Source organism: Neofelis nebulosa, chromosome 3, assembly GCF_028018385.1.
Source record: "Neofelis nebulosa isolate mNeoNeb1 chromosome 3, mNeoNeb1.pri, whole genome shotgun sequence".
In the NCBI taxonomy this organism is placed as follows: domain Eukaryota; kingdom Metazoa; phylum Chordata; class Mammalia; order Carnivora; family Felidae; genus Neofelis; species Neofelis nebulosa.
In genome coordinates this window covers 95,722,015-95,745,895 of record NC_080784.1, presented here as the reverse complement: position 1 = coordinate 95,745,895, position 23,881 = coordinate 95,722,015, and the positions used below count along the sequence as shown (strand labels likewise).

Here is a 23,881-nt window from a genome sequence, read left to right as displayed (position 1 = left end):
CCCAGGCGCCCCCAAAAATACTAAATTTCTAATAAATTCAGTACATATCCAACACCTCTAAAATTTCCCTGGTTTACCTTTGTTTTTGTTTTTGTTGTTGTAGGAATGTTTAACATAAACTGTATCCTCTTAACAAGTCTTGAAGTACCTATACTGTATTGTTAACAGCTTTGTACAACAGATCTCTAGAGCCTTGATGGTGGTGATGGATCATGGGCGTTTGTATAAATCCAAACTAATCGATTTCTACACATTAAATATATGAAATTCTTTGTATATCAACTATATCTCAATAAAACTGTTTAAAAGTTATTAGATTATTTAATTTGGGAGAATAACCTTTGAATATATCATACCAATGGTAAACAGTTGAATTAGATTCTAGATTAACAATCCACAAAGATTTTTCTTGGCCATATGTTAATTTTACAAATTGTTGCCTTTTTCGCTTGCATTTTTAAAATGTTTAAGTATTATCTGGTAGTTCCTTATGAAGACTTTGGGCCCTGATAATCTAAAATTTTAATTGAGTTTTCCTTGTAAGGGTCAATACTTTTTTTCTGAGTTTCTGTCATCACATAAGCACCATCACATTTATGTAATAATTTAGTCCCTTTAGTAATTGTTTTATCTTCCCAAATATTTTTTGCCATATGTGAAACAAGACACAAGACACCATGGCCATCATCTAGTATCAAGGTTTTATTATGGGGTACCTATTGGAAGACTGGAAAAGCAAATATTTGGTAAATAAATGTTTGCCATGCCATGCAGATAAGTCTTTCTGATGTAAAATGTTACCTGATAGTAGCTCTCTTCCTGATACAGACCCCCTATCTAATTCTTTTAAAGAGTTAGGAGAGCTCTCTAAAAAAACAAAAACAAAAACAAAAACAAAATCATAGTGAGTCTGCTAGGCCTTGATTGCCTTCAACTCCAAATAATCCTGTGCTAAGGGTCACATATTATGCCTCCCCTCAATAACAAATGACATGTTTGTTTTCTAGTAAAATGTGATTCTTATTGTAATTGAAATAACCCTACTGTGATTAGAACAGCAAGGTAGTGTGTAAGAATAGGAATAAATTTGTGAGAGTACCTCTCTTCAGTTGAGTTCAGAACCAATATCAGTTACATTAGAAAACTTAAGCTTTTAAGTCCTTTTTGGAACCATAGTCCAGTATTCCTGAGGAACTAACTTCTTATGAGTAGTATTAATCCAGCTGCTTTTTTGTTTTGGTTTGTTTTTTACTTTGGACTGAACATCCAAAATTTTTTAAAAGTGAAAAAAAAATAGCTATGTGGGTGATTATCAGCACTTGAAAAGGTCTGTCTTACTGTGGTGACAGCTCATCTTATCTTTACTGCAGAACACTTTTATGCAGTCAGATCTCCTGGTCAGTAGGCATGGCAGAATTCTCTCCATGTGTCCTTTCAGGTTGTTATGACTTTATGTCTCAGGGTTTCTAAGGAAAAACCATTTTAAAATATTGAGCATGATTATGAAAGGATTCAGTTAAATCAGGCACAGGATGTGGTCTCAGACCCGAATTCATAGTCTGCACATATAAGTTTAAAGGGAGAGATTCTGTATTTGTTCAAAGGTGTCACTTAATTTTTAGTAAGAATAGTGGGAAAATTTTGGGCCATCTTAACGTAATAATTTAAGAATAGTAGGTTACATCGTAAGTTAACATAGTAAGTTAGGTTAACATAGTAGGTTATCCAGTGTTTTGTTGTTGTTGCTTTTTGTATATTTTAATTTTTAGCACATTTTCAGGTTCACATCACAATTGATTGGAAAATACAGGGAGTTCTCATATACCCCTGTCACTACATATCTACAATTTCCCCTGCTATCAACCTCCCACACCAGGTGGTTGTTTCTTACAATCAGTGAACCTCCACTGACATATCATAATCATCCAAAATCCATAGTTTACTTTAGGGTTCACTCTTGGTGTCGTGCAATTTATGGGTATGGACAAATGTATAATGACATCTCCAACCATGATGGTATCATATAGTATGTTTTTTTTTATTGTCTCCACAGTTTTGCCTTTTCTAATATCATATGGTTGGAATCACAGAGTATGTAGCCTTTTCAGATTGGCTTCTTTCACTTAATCATACGTACTTAAGTTTCCTCCATGTCTTTTTATGGCTTGATAGCTCATTTCTTTTTAGTGACAATATTCTGTTGTCTAAATATATCACAGTTGGATTATCCATTTTACTAAAGAACATCTTAGTTGCTTCCAAGTTTTTGCAGTTATGAATACAACTGACCTAAACATCCATGCGCAGGTTTTTGTTTTTTGTGGACATCCAATTTTCAGCTCCTTTAGGTAAATGCCAGCGAGTATGTGATTACTGGGTTATATGGCAAGAGAATGTTTAGTTTAAAACAAACAAACAAAAACTGTCTTCCAAGTGTTCCTCTGCCCTTCAAGATTCTTCTAGCTGGTCTAAGAATCAAATTGACATGAGACAGAATAAGAGGGAAAAAATATAAAATTTAATGATATGTATACTTCTGATATTCATAGAGAGATCAGAAAACCTGAGTAACTCTCTGAAATGGCTGAAGCCATTACCTTAAATACCATCTCCAGCTGAAGACAAAAGGCTTTGGGAGTCAGTTATGAGAGTTGCCAGGAAAAGCACAGTAAAAGAGTAAGGTTGTTATATAGATTTAAGTTCATGGCTTCCGTACTGATAACAGTTTCTAGAGATTTAGACATATCTTCCTTTTAGAGTACTGAGGGAGGCACCCTTACAATGGGAGACTTCCCTCATATGTGTAAATGTCTCTTATGAAAGGGTAATTTCAACTTGGTTTTCAGAGATTCTCTTGTGTGTGCAGGTTTTTAGAATAATCATAGGGGGTGCCTGGGTGGCTCAGTTGGTTAAGCGTCCGACTTCAGCTCAGGTCACCATCTCGCGGTCCATGAGTTCGAGCCCCGCGTCGGGCTCTGGGCTGATGGCTCGGAGCCTGGAGCCTGCTTCCGATTCTGTGTCTCCCTCTCTCTCTGCCCCTCCCCCGTTCATGCTCTGTCTCTCTCTGTCTCAAAAGTAAATAAACGTTAAAAAAAAAAATTAGAATAATCATATACCAAAGAGGCATATTTTGGGATGGCAAAATTTGCTTCCCAACACGGAGTTAGGAATTATTGGAATTAATGGCTAAGATTTTGTAGGAATCTATTTAGTGGTCAGCCATCTTTATCAAATTTATCTTCCTTTTTACTGAAGTATGGGGATATTGCAAGATGAGTTCTCCTTTACTAAATTTTTTAGACCTTTATTTTTGGTTTGTCTAATTCTTTATAGCCTGGTGTATTTCTTTAATTGAACTCTCCATGAAGAATATTATTTTACACATAACAATGGCTTATTCTTCTGGTGTATTATTTGCATTGATTCTATATATCTAATTAAGCCTGTGTCATTATACACTATAAAGAAAAGTAATGCATCAATTTCTTTCAGTTGGGGTGCTTTTCTTAAACTAAAAAAAAAAATCACTAAATTGCACAGCAGGTCTTTTCCAAGTTGATTGCTTTGGAGAATCAAGAGAAAGAAAGAATGCCTGCACCTCATCAGAGGACCTATCTGTATAAGAACCACAGAGAAAATGGAAGAACAAACAAGTCTAACCCCAAATATCTACCACCTATATTGATTTATCACCAAATGCAAGGGAGAAATTTTTAAGGAAATTGAAGAATAAGTAGCACAAGTATTTAACAGAAAAAGTCAATGATAGATTTGCCTGAGGGAAAGTTAATTGACATAGTTTACCAGTTCTCACCCCTGAGATTCCTCATTCTGTCAATTTGACCAATTTGGCTTTATTTCGTAGCTGGCCCCTTTATTCATGCTACTCTACCCACACACTGACATCCTTGCGGTTACTTTCATATGCCAGTCACTCCTGAATTTTAAAGCCGTTCACATTCACCACTTTACTTCTGTCGGTAATGTTCATCTCCCAAACATCTGCATTTCTCTCTCCATCAACTCCTTCTATTTTCCCCCAAATATGTTTTTCTGTGATGTTGTCTCTGATCACTCTCTTTATAGATGTAAACCCCCTCTACTTCCTATACACTCTGATCTCCTTCTAGTATACTTACTATATACTCCTTCTAGTATAACTTACTAATTTAAATTGCTTACTTTGTGTCTCACCCCTGTAAATGTAAACACTCCTGTAATATGGAGTGTTGCATATTTTGATCTCTAACTGTGTTGTCCACACCTGCCCTCTCCGTAAAGCTTACTGAATTGTCCTTTTCTGGTCCCCATTAATTAAAGTTAATCAACTTGGTCCTTTGTGCTCCTATAGCACTTTAAGCATACATCTATAGTTGCACCAATTAAATTATATATCATTAAGAGCATATTTTGCTGCATGAATATGGAAAATTTTTAAGTACAAGAAGTATGACTTTCCTATTTATGAACTTCTAAGTGTTGGTTGAATTAATGAACCCAGGAACCTTCACTGATGTATCTAATATTTAAGGTGAAGATTTGCACTATTCTTCTACAGTATTTTTGGTCAGAGTACATTTACTTTGTAGTAAAAAGGTCACAGAATATTTAGTAAATCTTACAACTTCTTTTTCTTATAAGACGAGCTGATTTGTCTGAATTTTGAGCTGAAGTTGTAGCTGTTATTGGAGAGCAAGAATTCCTATCTCCTCAAAGGTCCTTTTAGCTGGACCAGGAATCAAATTGACATGAAAGAGATTAACAGGAGAAAATCAAATTTAATAGCATTTGTATGAGGAATTCATATAGAAATAGAAATTCCAAAGACAAGCAAAATGAAATATATATGTCTTCCTAAAGTAAAGAGAAGGGAGTCGGGAGTCTAGGACTTCAGAAGAAAGGAATGCAATTCATAGGGCAATAATGTTAGAGTAGACAGTTAGTTAAGCTTTAATAGGATGCCTGGAGGCCAGCACAGGGGGATTCATAGCCCCTTATTGGGGAAAGTTAAAGACCTGTCAAGGCAGCACTCCAAAAACAAAGTCACAAGAAGTCATATCAAACCAGACAGGCCAAGACAAAGAAGCCTGGAGACCCTGACCAAGTAAAGGAGTCAAGACAGAAAACCCTGATCCCAAAAAACTCCCCTCCCCAAATAATAAATATTCCACCCCCTAGTTAACAAGTGTTAACTTGTTTGGTCAATAAAAGAGAACCAAACACTGATCTCAGCTCTCCCCTTGAGCTCGCCCACTCTCACATCTCGAGAGTGTACTCTCCCTTTAATAACTTTCCCATTTGTACCACTCAGCCACTGTGTCTGGTCCATCCTTTAACTCTTTCTTGTGATGAGACTAACAGCCTCAGGGACATCCCGGGGTTGGGCCAGGGGGAGGCAACAATAAGAGCAGGTGTTTTGTGATCGATGTTTGCCCTGCCATACCTATAGGTCACTCAGCTAAAATGTATCTCTGTTAATAACCCTTATTCTGGAGAGACCTCCAATTCAGATTATTCTATCTGAATAGAAGTTAAGGGAGGATCAAACGTTTTTCTTGTGCCCATCGGTTCTCAATTACCTTCAACTGAGAATAATCGTCATGCCCACATGGCACATCTTGGGGTGGCCTGACTCAACTCCTACACAATAAAAGACTTTCAAAAGAGAATGAAAATTAAAAACAACTTAAAAAGCACATTAGAAGTTTATCACACATGAATTTTTCAAATGTTCATAAAATTCAATTAATGCCTTATATTCAATTAAATTCTATTTGTTTTGCATGTTGTCTACTCAAATTTCTCATGTACATTTGGATTCAGAATAAATCTCACTGAAGTTTAATGCTGAATATAAATTCTATGAAAATTACATAATCGTAGATAATTTTGATTTTTTATATCAAGTAAATTCTCATTCTCTAAAAGTGATTCCATTGCCTAAAAAAATACTGAGTTTTCATGGGATGTAAGGAGACAAACTAGGATACAAGATCTATGAAAGTTTTAGTATGGAACTTTTCAAAATGTAAGTGAATTAATCCATTTAAAATATATACATTTTATCAGAAAATATAGTTTTTACACACGGTACAGATGTAGAAAACATTACTTTAGTGGCTTGGTGGTGATATCTCTAGAACTGACATTCTTTGTATATATTTTATAATAATAAATAGAATTAATAATATCAATAGTAATATTTTCTCATAGAATGCCTTGAAATTCATTTTTAAACCTGTATCCTTAATTCAATGCATATTTTTGTATGCTGACAGTATGACAGGTATTTACCTGATCATGCATAAATAATGTTTATGATTAAAATCAAATAATCTTAAATTAGCTATTTTATTTAGATTAAAACATTGTATTAATGCTATATTGACATTATTTACATTTAAAAAGTCCAAATTCATAAAGCAAATAATTACATAAATATAATCTATTACAAAAATCATTAAAGTGTGCCTAGGTGGCTCAGTTGGTTAAGCAACCAACTCTTGCCCTCAGCTCAGGTCATGATCTCACAGTTCATGGGGGTCATGCTCCACATTGGGCTATGTGCTGACAGCAGGGAGCCTGGTTGGGATTCTCTCCCCCTCTCTCTATCCTTCTCAAAATAAATAAATAAACTGAAAAAAAATCATCAGACCTAGAACCAAAAAATCAAAATATATAGTGTGGAAAAAAAATGGGATGAATTCAGCCACATAGAAAAGCGTGTTATAATAAGAACTTGAGCTTTTATTACATTTTCAACATCATTTCATTTTGCAGTCTAAATATCAGAAAAGACAAAAAAAATCTAAAGAAAAGCAAATGTGAAGTAGAATCACTAAACTGAACACTGCCTCAGCAAATTAAACTTTGTCTGGTAGCACAGTAACTTTCTATTCATTTATCATTTCATACTAATTTTATAAATTAACCTAGGGTACTACAGAATATGGATTATTTCAATTATAGAAATGTGGCTTCCATTATCATTCCATTATTATTCCATTCTACTTATATTTATGTTAATAAGCCTCAAGAATAGCTTTGACTCATAATTCACTACTAGAAATCTGTCCACCAAGAACCCACTTACTAAGCAGAGTTATCTAAGATTCATATTTGTCATTGTATTTAAGTATAATTTCCAATATTGAAATTCATATTGCTCTTAGATGAGAGGCTAGACACACACAAAATAATAATAATAATAATAATAATAATAATAATAATAATAATAAAATGAGTAACTGTAAGATGTGTAGACATAAACTTTTAATATCCCCAAATCCTCCAGGGAGACAATTGGGAGAAGTGTTTTAAGTATGGGGATGTTAGACTCAAAACACTTGGCTAATCATTACTTTGTCAATTATTAGCCTTGTAAGCTCTCCAATCTTCGCGTACCTTGTGTATAATTTGAGAATAATAGTTGGAATTTACTTTACAGGACTATTATTCTAAGGAGTAAATAATAAAGTTTTTATAAAATACTTAGCTGGGTTCTATTTTCACACTGTATGTTTAACAAAGACTTTGGGGAAAAAATCTGAAACAATAAATTATATACTTCCAAAACCTGATTATTATTGTTTTTAATGGCAGTGCACATTTCCCAGCCTCAAAAGCCCAAAATCACAGTTGTTTTAATATCTTTCTATAGCCTCTACCACCAGATAAAATTAGCTTTTATTCTTATACAGATTATTCTTATTATCTCATATACCATCAGATAATACCAGTTGTGAACAACATTGGAGATCAGTTTCTTAGTCTAGTACTCAAGTAACCAACCTAATATTTTTTTTAAAAAAGTAATGTTTATTTAGTTTTGAGACAGAGAGAAGGAGAGAGTGCAAGTGAGCGCGGGGGGAGGAGCAGAGAGAAAGAGACACAATCCAAAGCAGGCTCCAGGCTCTGATCTATCAGCACAGAGCCTGACACTGGGCTTGAACCCACCAACTGCAAGATCATGATCTGATGTGAAGTTGGATACAAGCGACTGAGCCACCCAGGAGCCCTGTAACCAACCTAACATTTAACTTCTTTTGAGATTTCTGTAATTCGTATTGGCTTGCAATTCAAACTGGAGTATCCACTGTTGCTAAAACATTTAGAATGCTTGTCTAAGTTTCTGCTTATACACATAATGGTTCATTTCTCTGATATTCATTACCTTCCTTGTTTATCTGTATGAATTATTATTCCTCCCTGAAAAATCCTTGCTGATATCCCTGCCAACACACACAATCTATTACAATCTGTTTAAAAAAAGAGACAACATTCCCAAATGGGGTCCCTTGTGCTAAGCCCATGTCTTAATATTTAAGCCCAGAGACTTAATATTTAACTTAATTACAATTTCAGCATCTCCCAGGAATGGAAAACTTAAACTAGTCAACCTGAAATTACCTGGTTAGCACCAGTGAGGTAATCTGCCTGATAGACCCTTGCGGTCCCCCGAAGTAAATTGACCTTTCCACAAACAGTCCACTCTGCTAGTAACTCCTTTCTCCCACTCCATTCTGCATATAAAAGTCTTCCATTTTGTATAGCTACTTGGAGCCCTTTCTATTTGCTAGACGGTATGCTGCCCAATCTATGACCCATTGAACAAAGCCAATAATGTCTTTAAAATTTAGTCAGTTGAATTTTTTTTTTTTTAACAGAGTTGGTGGCGGTGGCGGCATCCAAAGGAAACTTTTGACAGCTTCATGGGGGAGGAGCAAATCATGGTTTCCACGACCCCTTTGAGTTTCTCCGTATTTCTTACCATTTCCAAGGGCCATGGGTAAGTTTCTTTCGGCTCTGAGCTCCACTGTCTCTGCATTGAGCTTCTGATATAATTGGCTTTCAAGTCCTGGCTTTAGCAGGTCAGCTTGAGCTCACAGATGGTTCTATCCATAACCTGAGTTCCTAGCCTTTGGTTCAGTCTGTAATTCCTCAGTTGTATGAAATCCCTCTCCATATTTCACTTTGAGAACTGCTGGTGACTGCTAGCCAGAGACTCTGATTTAGAAACCCACTGGGTCCAAAGTCAGACTGGGTACAACTTAAGCTAGAATGGATCTAGTGTGATGACCTAGGTGGATAAAGTTTTGTTTTAAGGCTGACAAAGCAGTTTATCCCTGTCTGTAGTCCCCATTTGTTGGAGTCTGCTTGTTCATTTTTTTTTTTTCCTAGTCACAGTTCTATACAGGGAATTGCTGGTGGTACAGACAAGGCCTTCTACTGCCCAGTCCACATCCACAGTAATACCTCTTGGTTACTGCTGGTGTGTTAATGTTCACATGCTTGTTTGTCTATTTTATGTAGGTAAAAGCTGTTGCTAATGGAAATCTTGGAAGCCAAAAGCCATAAAATTGGTGGGCTTGGGTCAAGCACTGAAAAGCTGTTAGAACACTTGCCACCTAACTTTAAGACTCTTAGGTTATATTGGTCACAGAATGGGCTATCTAAGGAATGCCAATCTAAAGAAAATGTCTGTCCCATAAGGTACACTAATCCCCAATCCTGTGACACATCTGTCTTAGATATTAATTTGGCTCCACAAGACCCAAGGCTTAGTTTAAAAAAAAAAGCCCCCTTGGGTGCCAAAAGGTTGAATGTGCCACTTTCCAGTACACTTACTTATTTTATGTCTGAAAACTATAGTCCTGTAAGGCATAGATACATATAAAAATGGCAAGATCTTACTACATAGAACTTGTTTTGAGTCTTGAGAACTTGGCTTGGTAATCATCAGGTTGGGAGGTCCAAAATATGGTTAAACAGAAATGTGGGTGTATTTCATTTGCAGTTAGATATGGCTGGACAGAAATGTACATTGAACTCCATTTGTGGCCAGAATCTTGCCAACTGCTGCCTGCCCTCAAGAGAATTACAATGAAGATTTAAAGATACATTTTAAGTAGATAAGATCATTTAAGAAATGCACTTGAAAGCAAGGGCTCTCAAATCAGACAAAATGGAATGCCTATTTTAATTAAGATTTTTAAGGGTTAAAAATTATAATCCATGTAATTTAAACTACTAGTAATAATAAGGAAACAACTCCATATGCAAGAAAATAGGATATATATTTTCAATAAGAGAAGGTAGGAGGAATAAAGATATGTTTTTTTTTTTGTTGGGAGAAAAAAAGTAATTTGTTCTAAAGTGAGGCTGTTTTTCAGAACGGGAAAAAGGACAAAATCTGAAGGAATATTTAAAAAGTTGTGGAATTGTAATGGAATATGAATTTGAGAAGGAATTTTATGTGTGGTCAAGCTGGCTAAAGTTGGATGAATTAACTATAAGGATTTTTAAAATGAACCTTAATATCAAAAGTACATTGATACTGTCAGCCTGAAAGGTGAAAATAGCCTAAAGTTAGTTTACCAGCAGAATGAGTTTATTAGGGAATAGCAGAGGAATTACAGTTTGGAACATATAAACTATGGTAAAACAAGCAAATCTGAAGAACAAGTTCTCTAGCAAAAGATCAAGTTATTTTATGAAAGAAAGAAGAAAGTTGGGAAGGGCTGTTATTGAGAGCATGGGGTATTAAACTCTATTCCATATTCATTAGTGAAACAAAAAAGAAAATGTCTAATAATGAAGAAATGTTAGAATGTATCAAACATTTAAAGGTATAAATAAATAAATAAATAAAAGAATCCTGATAGCAGCACGTTCCAGTATGACATACGGGTTTTGGAAAACATAGGTTTAAAATATTTAGAAAGGTTTCTTGACCAGACTTCTTAGAGCTATAAGGTTAATAATGTATGCTATGAATTTCCACGAGGGTATGTATTTGTGTCTGGGATTTAGTTACCTACTTGAAAGCCCGTTACTGTCTGATGGATGCTGGCAGAAAACATGAGACTCCTGGGTAAGAAAGAAAAGACTTTATTTATTATTTAGTATCATTTATTACTCATTTATTATGTCATGCAAACATCATGAATATAAGACGTGTATTGATTCCCCAAGTACCCACGTTCCCCAGGCATGATGTGGAGAGGCACAGATGGTTACTGCCCATGCAGCAGATCTGTGTCACAGATGAGAAGCATTAAGCTTAGGCAGTCCACCTCTTTCACAGGAAGCAGGAAGTAAGCCCACTGTTTGTCCCAAAGGATGATATTACCTCATCCCTCATGATTGCTTATTATAAACAAAGCCTTGAAATGTTCCAGGTAAAGAGTTGCCAGGGCTTGGGTTCTTGATACAGCCAGCAAGAACATGTAGGGGTTGCTTTGCAACCACGTCAGTGTTGCCTCTCTCAACAATTTGTTCTACATGTTCTTGGACAAACCTAACTTTCACATAAATGTGCTACTCCATTGTCCACTCTGATTAATCTAAATGACAGAGGTTGGGATCAAATCTGTTCACTTTGTTTCATACTGCCTTTAATTATTTCCTACTATCTGTAACTATTAACAGGGCTCCAAGCAAAATAATGAGATCAACCTGTAGAAGTGACCTCCCCAAGTTGACAGAACCAGCCAACTATGAATATGTCTCAGAGAGAATCAGTTGGTCTTACGTTAGACAGACAAATGTAGTCTAAGACCAGTGCATTATCCATTATTATGCATACAGGAGAGAGAAAGTTGATATACTGGTATTTGTTGTTATCGCTGTTAATTCCAGGGGGCAATAGATATGCCAAAAAATAATTCTCATCCTCAGTCCTCAATCCTCAGGACATTACAAGACCCACTTCCCCCCATATATAAATGTTTAACCTGAAAGTCACAACTCTTAACAGTTAGCCACTTGTTTTTAAACTTGATTTGGAGCACCATTACATTGGTTAATTTGGAGATTGTTAACAAGTATTTACAGCCTCAGTCCCATAACATAACATAATCCACTTGAGTATCAATAAAAGCATATGAATTTGTAGGAGTCAGAATGAAAAAAAAAGTTGTGCTGACTGTTGGCCTGTTTATAAACATACAGAGGTGGAATGCAGGTTGAAGACCTGACACTGACGTTGTAAGGATATCTGAATACTTCTGGACCAGACATGTCCACATGAATTTTTCTTTATAGTACATAGACAAGGATTATAAACCACTTAAAAGGTCAGATTGTCAGCTGCAGCTGCTGCTTTCCTTAAGGAGGCCCTGATTGTTTCCCTAGGCTGTGGTGCTATATCTAGGAGACAAAGATACATTAATTGTACCCCATCCCCAAATCGGTAACTCTAAGTCATTCCCTCCCTATGTGTCATGGTTCTTGCTCTCTCTCAACAAATACAAAGTTAATGTGTACCATTACCATAACTAACATTTTTTTCAGGGCTCCATTATATGCATCACATTTGCCTAAGAGGTTCACTCTAGGTAGACACAATGAATAGTGTATTCAACCAAGATGTCAGTGTCTTTATAATCTAAGGGTATGTCAGTCCAACAAGATAATCTGTATGGCTGAGCCAGAATTGAGTCTGAAAGTCCTCACCTTCCTTTGACTGAGTCGGCACTTAAAGGGTATAACAAGTAGGCTGGCCTGGAGTTGCAGTAGGAAAATAAAGATTCATTATGCCCAGGAATGGACTAGATTAAATTATAAATTTTTGATGTATGTCTACATAATTCCCTATCCTTCTTATCCTGATAATTACCCAGGGAGTAGGCAAGAGAAAATGTACCCGTACTAGGGAAAACCATATTCACTGACCAAACTACCTTTCTGAATTTTCTGGACCAGAATTGAGGGATGTAGAGTGGGTTTTTTTAAAGTCCATTCTACCATTCAATAATGCTGGTATCCTAGGTTTATAAGAGGAATAAAATGACCATAAAACACCTGAATATGCCCCATTTCCAGGTATTCTTTGTGGCAAATAAACACTATTGTCAGAGTTGGATAAAAGGAAAAATATACAGATATGGTTTTAAGGGTTATAATGCTGTGATCAGTTAGCTGATCACACAGTAAAAGAGATACTCTAAACCAGAGTCTTGGCAGCTCTGAGGTAACTCAGATAATCTTGAGAAAGGGTCAAAGGGCAATGTAGTCTCCTTCATCCATGAGACAGGCTAAGTTTTGGCAGGAATGGCAAGTTGTGTAGTTGTGGTCTTGACATCAGAGACGTATTATTGTTTACTTTGGTCCCAGTCTGTAGAGGTGGATGTGTTGCCATTTTTGGTGTGATGGTGAATCTCAGTGCCAGTGGCAGAGATTTGGATGTTACAGGTTTCAGCAGCAACTTGATTCCAGTAGATTTCAACAGAGAATGAGCCCTTAACCATGACCATCTCCATAAGTAATCTAGTATTCAATTGGCAGCTGTGATTTGTTTCCACAGTTTGCAGCCAAAGCAAAATGAGAAGCCAAACCTTCCTATTGATTTTCCAGTGTTGCCACTCAGTTTGGATGACAGCTACCTTCTAATAAACACCGTTAGACTTTCACTTAGCCAAACCATGAATGAACCAAGCCACGAATTTATGGAGATCTTTGTAAATCAAGGGCTTCATGGAGCAATTGGCTTTGCTTAAGTGGTGGAGTGGAAAGTAAGGGTTTCCTTTCTGGTCTAGCTGCCACTTTTTCATGTGACAACAGGCCAGCTGCGCTCTCAAGCATGCACCATTTCCATATGAAAAGTGAGCCCTCTTAGGTCCTTCCCTTGTTAGTCATTGAATCTGAGTTGAAGATCTCCAAAATGTGGATGTCAAGCTAGAGAATTATAAAGCTACCATGGGTCAAACATTCAGTCTCCATAAGAGCTGAGCAGCGGGGTTAATAGTTGTCTTTGATTTGGAAAGGCTTAGAGACTGCATGAGACAGATGATGCTGCAGCACGGGGGAATGGTATCTCTGAGTCCTCTACCGGCCATCAAATATTTAACTTGTACTGTGATTTCCCCTTCTCCTGATTTTCTACTTTGCCCCTGCAGACCCCATATGAGGAGATAGGGACTTTCTCCTATGTAGTTGTCCCTGAATGGGTGAATTCCTTCTGATACTGTTGGGCATTCACAGTCCATGAACATTAAACATCACTATTCATTATACATTTAGAAGTAGGAGGCAGAAAGAGAATACCTTGAATTGGCCCAGAGGGCCTCATGTCCAAGGTCAGGGTAGTTTTCGTCCCCTTGCAAGAACCCTTTTAGCTGAATTCAGTTTTGTTTTGTTTTGTTTTGTTTTGTTTTGTTTTCCTCCGTAGGATCAAGTATAAAGATACATGGGCCTAGAATGCATGGAATGCAGGGAGAAGGGGAAAACTAGATGTGGGGATAGGAAGTATCAGGAGGGAGGATTTTTTTCCTTCCTGACCTTTAACTCCAAAGTCAGGGAAGCCAAGAGCGTGCCAGTTCTTCCTCTGTGTACCATATCCATCAAGCACCTGGACACAATGGCCCTATTCCTTCTGCCCTGTGCATGCCTCTATGGCTCTGCCTCATTGCAGATTACCCAGTGGTGGAGACCAGTTTGTTAGCAAAACTTTGATTCATTTTTGCATTTGAGTGTCCACATGTTTGCTGCTCTACCAAACAAACTTCTAATGTTTTTGGGTCACGTCAAGCTCTATATTGAATAAGAAGGTCCTTATTGCTGATGCCCTTCATTTTAAGTCTGGTAACTCCACAGCCACAGCAACATTATCTTCCAGCTGTGGCTTGTGGGACTTGCTGCCACATTGCCATCATAGCATCCCTCCTTTCTACTATCCAGAGGAGAAGAAGCAACAACAAATTATTATTCATGGGTTTGTTTCAATTTTATCTCTCATTGTTCAGCCTCATTAACAGATAGGATATTAAGAGATCCTTACATTTGTCCAGCTCATCACTTGGGCAAATGCATTTGGTACCCATTCCCAGGTATTGTGCCCATATCCCCAAATCCAAATTGTAGGGCCCTTGATCATCTCCTTGTTTAAAGCCATTTTAAACATCCCGTGTCATCTCTTTCTCATATTCATTACCGAAATTGTTGGATTTAAGATTCAATTAAAAGTTAAGTGTATTTATTTTTAGAGAGAGAGAGAGAGAGCATTAGCAAGGGAGGGGCAGGGAGAGAGAATCCCAAGCAGGTCCTGCACCATCAGCACCGAGCCCCACGTGGGACTCAAACCCATGAACCATTAGATCATGTTCTATACCGAAATCAAGAGTCGGACGCTAAGCCGACTGAGCCACCCAGTACCTCTATGATTCAATTTTATCTTACTTTCGACACAATATGTTAGCCTATTACTATTTCATGATGCAGGGAGAAGACATGAAACATGAGATCAGAGTCAAAGGACAGCACAAGAATCAGCATGAGTATCAGCAAGCACATCAACTCCCCTTCTCATCAAGTCCCATGGAGGCAACGTAGGGAATGGGGTGCTAGATGGACATTGCACATGCAGTGAGTTTGCAACAAAGCTGAGGAGTATTAACTTGGGAAATCCACTCTTTCAGAGGGAGCAGTAAATAATTCTCTTCTTGGTTCCAGAGGGTGACATTATCTCATCCCACAAAGTTGCTCACTGCGAGCACATTCCTGAAAAAGAGCCCAGGCACAAAAATGTTCAAACCTTGCGGTTTTGGCATACAGATATGCAGGGATGCTCTAGGTTCATGGCAGATTGTCTTTCCCAACACATAATATTCTGACATTTGCCGAAGAATCACAAATTTCATTTGGCATTACTCTGGAAGTGTAAGCCAAGTAATAAAGGAAACAAAAAAATCTCGAAATATCAAATTAAACTGGAGATCAAAAAATGGGATTAATTCTGTATAGTATTTGTAAACCTGCAAAATATTAGAGCTAAAATAAAGTTCTGTGTTATATATCTGTGTATTTGTGTATATACACATATATTCAAATGTATGTATACATACATTCAAATGTATGTGTGTATTTATACATAAAGTTAAAATATGTTTTACAAATATAAATGTGTATAGATATAACATATATGTAAATATAAATCAGGAGCGTTTTTATATAGGAAAACATGTCAGAAAACTGTTTTGGTAATACAGCAAAATTATTAAGTTATTTTTAAAAATGTTAAAAGACATTTAAGGATAGATCCACATGAAGAATGTAACTTCAGTTCAGTGAAGAACATAAAGGCAGGTCAAAATACATGGAAAGAAATATAATCTCATAAATATTTTACTTCCTTCAAACTTACTCTTTTAATTTAATGCAATTTTAATCAAAATTCCAACAGGATTCTATACTAGAACTTGACCTATGTACTCTAAGGTTCACCTGGAGTTATGAATTTCTGAGAACTGACACTCGTGAACCCAGTGGAATTGACCTAGTTACCTGAATATCAGCAAGCACACACAAGGGTATGAATTTCAGAAAATGAAAATAAGTTATTTGAAATTCATGTTTCCCTAAGAACAGTGACCATTATCTGATTCCATTGGTAAGAATGGAAATTTCTTCAGGCAAATGAGAAACTTCAATCTCAGATTTGATATTACCTCTCAAAAAATCCATTATTTGCACTTTTCATGGACAACATTCTTCTGTGAGGCAATATCGCTTCTTGAAAGCAACCCTCTTACTAGGATTTTGGTTGCATGAAAAACACTGTATATTATAATATAATCCAGTAAACTTACCGGTTAAGCAGACAGCAACATATTCATCCTGGCCCCATTTTATTAATTTCACTTATTCACATTCTATAAGAATTTAAGCTCCAAATGCCATAATCCTGCTTCTCTATTCACAAAAGGCATACAACTAAATAAGCCACATTTTGGGGAACAATTAAAAAAATTGTGTTTGTGTGTGTTTTGTAAGGTTACTTGCTATATGATGTTAAAATTAATTATATAATGGTAATATGGATTAGGAAATAGATGTATTGATTGATAGAATGATTAATGGAAGCTTCAACAAGTATGTAATTAAGTGCATGTGCACATTTATATGCAGGATATATCTAAACATAACATATTTTTATTTTGTAAAAAACTGAATACATGTTTAAAGAAAATGAAATTATATCACTAATTCAACCACTCGTAAATGGAGTCTATATTTATTGAATATAAAACAGCTTTTAAAATGAAACATTAATAAATATTAACATTAAATATATATTCACATATTCTCTTTAAGCATCACATCCAATTTACAAATTATAGTAGAAAAACTGAAAGATGCATCTATGTAACATCATAAACTATATTCTATAAAATATTGCAAATAGAAGAGTCAAATGATTATAAAAGGAAAGTAAATGGAATGAGTGACTTTTATTATTTTAACAAATATTTAGGAAAACACCAAATACCTTCCTAGAACATGATGAAAGAATAATGAAAAGATAACTTAAACAGGAAGGTAATTAGTCTACAAATCTATGTGAACATTTTTAGACTTATACAAAATTAAAGGTAAAAATAATAATTGAAATAAAAATGAGAAGCTACTTTTTACTTTTTACGTATCAAATTGTGGGATCCAAGGAATTTAACAAAAATCATCTACACCTGGACAAGCAGAGCAAGACTAACTCCATTTTGTGCTACACCCACCATCTCATGTATAACCCCCACATGACCTGCTTATTGCTTAAGACACTCCCCCACCCTAGTCAAGTCGCTGAGCACACCCTTACTGGAAACCGGCTCATATAGGAATGCGGAACCCCTAACCTCCAAAGAATGTAAACCCCACCTTTTGCCAAACTTGTGCGCCAATTCTTAAACCCCGCCTTTTGCCCGCCAAACTTGCGCGCCAATTCTGACCAGAGTGATAGGCTAGTTCAAACAGTTACTATAGGGTAAATTGTAATTCAATTGGCCACCTGCGTGTGGACTGGCATGACTATGCAACTTTCTGTGTATGTTACAATCTCATTGGCCACTGGCCCCTATAAAACTGCTACGCCTCTTAACCCAGGGGTCCAAGTTCCCTGCTCCGCTGTGTCGCTGTGTCGGGTATACTTGGGCCCAAACTTGAGCTTGCAAATAAACCCTCGTGCCTTTGCATCAGTATCGGCTCCTTGGTGGTCTCAGATTCGAAATCAGGAGCGTTAAAAAATTGGCTCTTTTTTTGCAGGGCCAGGGCATGAGTAATGATACCAGTCAGTGTTGATAAGAGTGATATAACAGGATTATATTTCAAATTTGCATTATATGCACTGTGAAAATATGTCTGGAAGTCAGTGTGAAAATACACTGGCAAAACCTTGCAGTATATATAAGTATACTTATTTCCTTTACAACTCATAATCACTTTCTCCTTTTATTTCTTCCCTCTTTCCCCATCCCCCTCCCACTCTTCCTTTTTTGCTGGTAAGAGGGGAGATCACTTTTGATATATTTTTCAAAAGACTCTTTTCTCTTTTAGATTTCCTTATGAAATTCTTGTCATTACTAAATATAAAGGGTGTCTGTTTCTGAAACTTAACTTGAAACGTAATACTTTGTCTCTTCACTTGGTTTTAAGTTGCATCAAGTCCTAGATACCCCTTTCTAATTTACCTTTTCTCATTTTATAATTTATAATTAAGTTAATCTATCTGTTTGTATTTATTTTATAGGTGGTAGAACTGTTTCACAATGTAATTGATGGATATAAAAGTGGTTAGAACAATGCCTGGTACAGTAAATGTTGGTTATGTTAAATATTATGAGATGTGTAGGTAACTTCATATATAAATATAAAGACTAGAGATAAAATGAAAAATTATAAACTTCTATATCTTCATAGATTGTGTCAGGAACTATATTATTAGAACTAATTTATTATTACTAATAAGATGTATCTATGATGTATATATAAGAAATATGTATGTATATTGTTCTAATGAAGTGGGTTTACCATGAAACTAATGAAGCTCAAGCTTCAGGGGTCCTAATTTACACAGACTTCTTTCAAGTCCCTACACTTAAAATTAAAATTTTAAGTTTATATTGTTTCCCTTAAGGATTTCATAATCCATGCACTATAATTATATTAGCTTCAGTCCCTTAAAAACTTTGCTTTTACTCTCTGCCTCAGAGTATACATGTTCATTTCATGAATGTCAAAAAAAAAAAAAAAAAAAAAAAGGAAAGATGAATCCAGCAATACTTATTATATTTAAAAAGTGGATGTACTAAAAACAGTCTGGTTACTTGGGGAATTATGGAATGCCAGATAACGACAATCTTGGTTGCTGCTAACAACTAAAACAAAGTCAAGCTACAGTTTTCGTTATGAAGATACAAGCAACATAAGAACAAATCAGCCAGTATTTTTTTAGACTGACCTGCATTATCTATTTAATCATCATTTTTACAGTATTAATCAAAGTAACAAAAGAATCTAGCTACAGCATAGTTGGATGCCATAGCATCAGAGTGTTACATGCTCAGACTTCAACATATATAGCTTAAAAGATGTGTCATGTTTTATCCCCTTGAATAATAATCAGTTTCACCTGCTGAGGGCTATCTTTTATGAGTCTCACAATTCATCATTTGCTCCCTTGTACGTACCAAACATGTTTTTATCATCATAAATCTGAAGGAGCTTAGTCACTCAGTAAATCACTTAAGGGTCAAGAAACTTTCTCATGTCTAATTCTGTTGCCACTGCCTTGGCTTAAAATCATATCCCCTAAGATGTAAATAATACCAGGCACACTTTCTGTTGAATGTAAATTTTTGGAAAGAGAAACCGATTTAATTAATGGATAATTGTTCTGTTTGTTCCAATGAGTGTGTGATCTTTCACAAGTCATTTAATGTTTTTTAAGTCTATTTCATTATGGATATAATAATGATATTGGGGTTTTGTGAAGATTAAATTAGATAGCATTAATTTGAGTAGCTCTGTATAGAAACTGTTCATAAATGTTAGCTCTTATTAATTGGTTATGTTTCCACTAGAAAATATGATTAACATTATCTAAAATATTTAAGAAAGGGTATGCAATGGTAAAAAGGAGAACATGGATATAATTATCAGTGGGATTCAAATACAGATCCTGACTAGGGACCTCTGTTAAGACATGTGAATAAAAAGTTTTAAACATGAATTTAGGACATTAGAGGAGATATTAAGTGGACTTAGTAGTGAACTTAATTAATAAGATTTTTTTTTAGTTAGGAAAAACAAATAGTAACAAGTAAAACAGAGACTATATGGTCCCCAAATTATTCTTTATTTCTTTTCAGATAAAGGTATATAAGTGTTATACAAAAATGAGATATTAGTTCAGCTTGTCCATGAATAACAAAAAGCTTGAAAAAAATAATTGAATAAAAGATGCCAAACAAGATTAACACTTATTTTCCTTTCCTATATAATTTCAGATATGCATTGCAAAGTTGATATGGCTCACAACAATCTTTCAATGGCAGTATTTCATTATGTACATTCTAAACCTCATCATTCAATCTAGCAACACCCATAAGCCAAGTAGTGGGCAGAGGAGATCAAGAGGGACCAACAATGCTGTTAGCTATTTTATAATGAATGTGTCTGTAAGCTTCCACCAAACCCTGTTACATAGGGACATGATCATTTGCTGCAGAAGGAACTGTAAAATGTATCCTTTAATAGTGAGGGAGTCATATGACTCTCCAAAATTTTTATTACTATTGAAGAGGAAGTTGATTAAAGACATGAACTTGCAACCTTTATTAAATACCTACTGTGTTGTATCCTATTGTATCCTGTGATCTCTTTCTTATGAAGGAAACTCCTAGTTTTACCTGAGACCCATTAACAGATGGTTCTAGCTCAAGCAATTAGATTGAGAGTGTCTTTTAAGAATAACATAACTAAACAGGTATAGAACATTCTCTAGAGGATTGCTTACTCAAAGAGCTGGAATCCATACAATAAGAAAATCTTTTTTATTTAGTTTTGAACAATCAAATTAATAAACACAGGGAGAGGTTTTTTTTCATAACAAAACATCTTACTAAACACCATGGAAGAATAAAAGGTAAATGCCTGGAAATGTCAATATTAACTGCAATTAATTCTTAATTAATTGCAGGGGGGCACCTGGCTGGCTATGTTGGTAGAGCATAGGACTTTGATCTTGGGGTCATGAGTTCAAGCCCCATTTTAGGCATAGAGCTTACTTAAAAAATAAGAAAAATTAAAAATAATAAAAAGGGTGTGTGGGAAATAATAAGTTAAAAGTTTATATTAGTCAAGGAGGCAGATTCCCATAAGTAGATATATAATGTCTTTTTTATTTTAATGGATTTTATACTGATTTTAGTAAACCATAGAATTGAATTTTAACTTTTTAAAAATAAAACATGTTAATTGGCTACTAGCCTTTGCCTTCACTTGACTTTAATTAGTTAAAGAGTATGAAGACTAAGACATCTGGAACTTGAATCTCAAGTTCCGTCTTTTTCTTTCTTCCTCCTTCCCTCCTTCCCTCTCCTCCTTTGCTCCCTCAGTTCCTTCCTACCTTCTTTCTTTTCGTCCTTCCCTTCTTCTCTCCTTCTCTTATTCCTTCCATACTTTCTTCCTCCCATTGCATTTATTTATTATAATTAATTTAACTATTCATGAAGAGAACCATATTTTTAAAATTTACACACTTTTAAACTTCAATGTCATTTATCCTTGTTGAAGACACCTAATGAGCTATAATTCTGTTAAAATATATGTCAGCTTTATGTTATTTGTCCATTTTCAAAATTGTTTTAATTTATTTTTTAATGTTTATTTACTTTTGAGAGACAGAGACGGAGCATGAGTGGGAGAGGGGCAGAGAGAGAGGGGGAGACACAGAATCTTCAGCAGACTCCAGGCTCCTCCTAGCAGTTAGCACGGAGCCTGATGTGGGGCTTGAACGCATGAACCTTGAGGTCATGACCTGAGCCGAAGTTGGAGGCCTAACGGAGCCACCCGGACACCCCTATCCATTTTTTTCATAAATAAATAAATGTACATTACAAGTAACTATATCACTTGAGGAAAGACTATAACTTTCAAGGATATGACATGATTGGGGAAAACATATTGTGGCTTTGGCCACAGATAATTTACAGTGGGTGTTTGAAGGACAGAGTTCCAAGGAAATATTCTTTGTAAAAGAAGCAAGCTTCCACTGCCTTTTTAGTAACCAATTAACATGTGTGACTCTGGAATCCTCTCAAAGCATATGTGACAAAGCTCTGTAAGGTTATGTGGGACATTCTTTCACTTGGAAATACCATTCACCTTTGATATTCCAGAATTTTCTGTATGTTTGATTCTAAGGTCTTAACTAAATCCCCATGAGAATTTGTCAGAAGTCTCAAAATACCATGCCTGTTATAATCCGTTATTACTGCCTTATTATGGATAACTCTCTGAATCAGTGGGATAGCTCAGCAGTATCTGTTTTGATACCTTCTACATTTATATAATTAGCTGAGCTATTTAAACAAACTTTATAAAGTTCTGCATTTGGGTCTTAGTGTATTGATTAGCCTTATCCTCAGCAGCAATTGACATTTTAATACCAAGAAAGCAATGTGTTTTTCTTTTCTGATAAATATCAACTCTGATTATTAAAATAAATAGTTTAGCAAAATTTACTTAAGGCAAAAATTCAAATTATTTACCAATACTTTGATGTGGCCTCTTTCTGTTTCCTCCCTATGTTTTTTTTAATTTGCAGTATGAAAGAGTACGTATACATCTTCTCAACAGTTACCTGTGAATGGAAGCTCAGACTTATAGTGAAGAGTGTGGACTATCGGAACACAAACTTTTAAGTTGAGATAAGGTCTTGGCTCTTTACTAGCCAAGTGACCTTGAGCTGTATTTCTTTACCTATACGATGAAAATAGTAATGTCCACCTGATATGACTTTTGATAAAAAATAAGTTATGCTTACAGTGTTCAGCACAGTGTCTACTATCCAGTGACTGCAACAAAGTTTGCTGTTGTAGTTACTACTTCTAGTGGCAGTAATAGTATTAAGAGTGGTGGAGTATTTATAGTAGTTGCAGTAGTAGCAGTAGTAGTGGTGGTAGTTATGACGGTTCCTTCACAGAAGCTCCTAATTTGAAAACTTCCTTGCAAAGTAATATTTTCTATGGAATTCTGTAATTTTAAATATCAAAAACTATAGATCTTTTAATTCTCAACTTTCCCCAATTAATGCTAATCTCTGAAGTTTGATAACCTAGATTTTGGATGGATATCATATTTTCGATGACACAGTAAGACAACTTGTATGAAATCCAACCGTGGCATGTAAAATACATTAATTCTGCATAAAATTTATGATAACTTTCCTGTATCTATAGATGACAAGATCCTGAGTAAAACTGCACTACATATTTGATGCTCTGTAACTTATCTTTATTCCTAAACCAAGTAATTCTTTTGATGAGCAACCACTGGAGTTGAAAAATGACACTTAGATTACATATCAAAAGCTCCAAGCTGTGCCTGTCTAGCCCCATATCAAGAATATTTTAAAATTCTTCTTTTTGGGGGGTAACTCCCCTCCTCCCCAATTTAGTGTAATATATTAAAATATCAAATATAATGCTATCATTGTTTCATAAGTAAACATCTCTATTACAAATATTCCTGAGAGTTTCATCGTATTAGAATATCTGTTGAATCACAAATTATGTTCCAATTTAAAAATATCAATTCTAAGCTTGTTTAATTCTTAACATCTTCCAGCAACTTAAAACAAATTCTGTATCCCTGGCGTCTTCTTTTTTGATGAATAGTGGAGCGTGCTTTCTGCTCTCAACCCCTGAACAGCTGTCTGGTGTTCTTTCCATCTCCACTCTAAGTTAAAACACAGTTATAAATCCTTTTAATGGGTGTACTGTAGCCTTGATTTTACATTCTAACCAAGATGTTTTATGGCATGTCTGGGAATATACACCTTTCCAAATTCCTTGCCAAATATTAATTAGTAATTTTATAGCAGGGT

At 35.5% G+C, this 23,881-nt stretch overlaps 1 long non-coding RNA gene across 2 annotated transcripts in view; it reads left to right on the top strand.

The window, feature by feature from the left end:
* Positions 1–20,609, top strand: part of LOC131507074 (uncharacterized) — a 131,131-nt gene extending 110,522 nt beyond the window's left edge. For both annotated transcript variants that reach the window (XR_009259306.1, XR_009259305.1), the window contains 2 exons: positions 8,667–8,788; positions 20,280–20,609. This is a non-coding gene — a long non-coding RNA (uncharacterized LOC131507074). The remainder of the gene's footprint in view (positions 1–8,666; positions 8,789–20,279) is intronic.
* Positions 20,610–23,881: the final 3,272 nt, after the last annotated feature.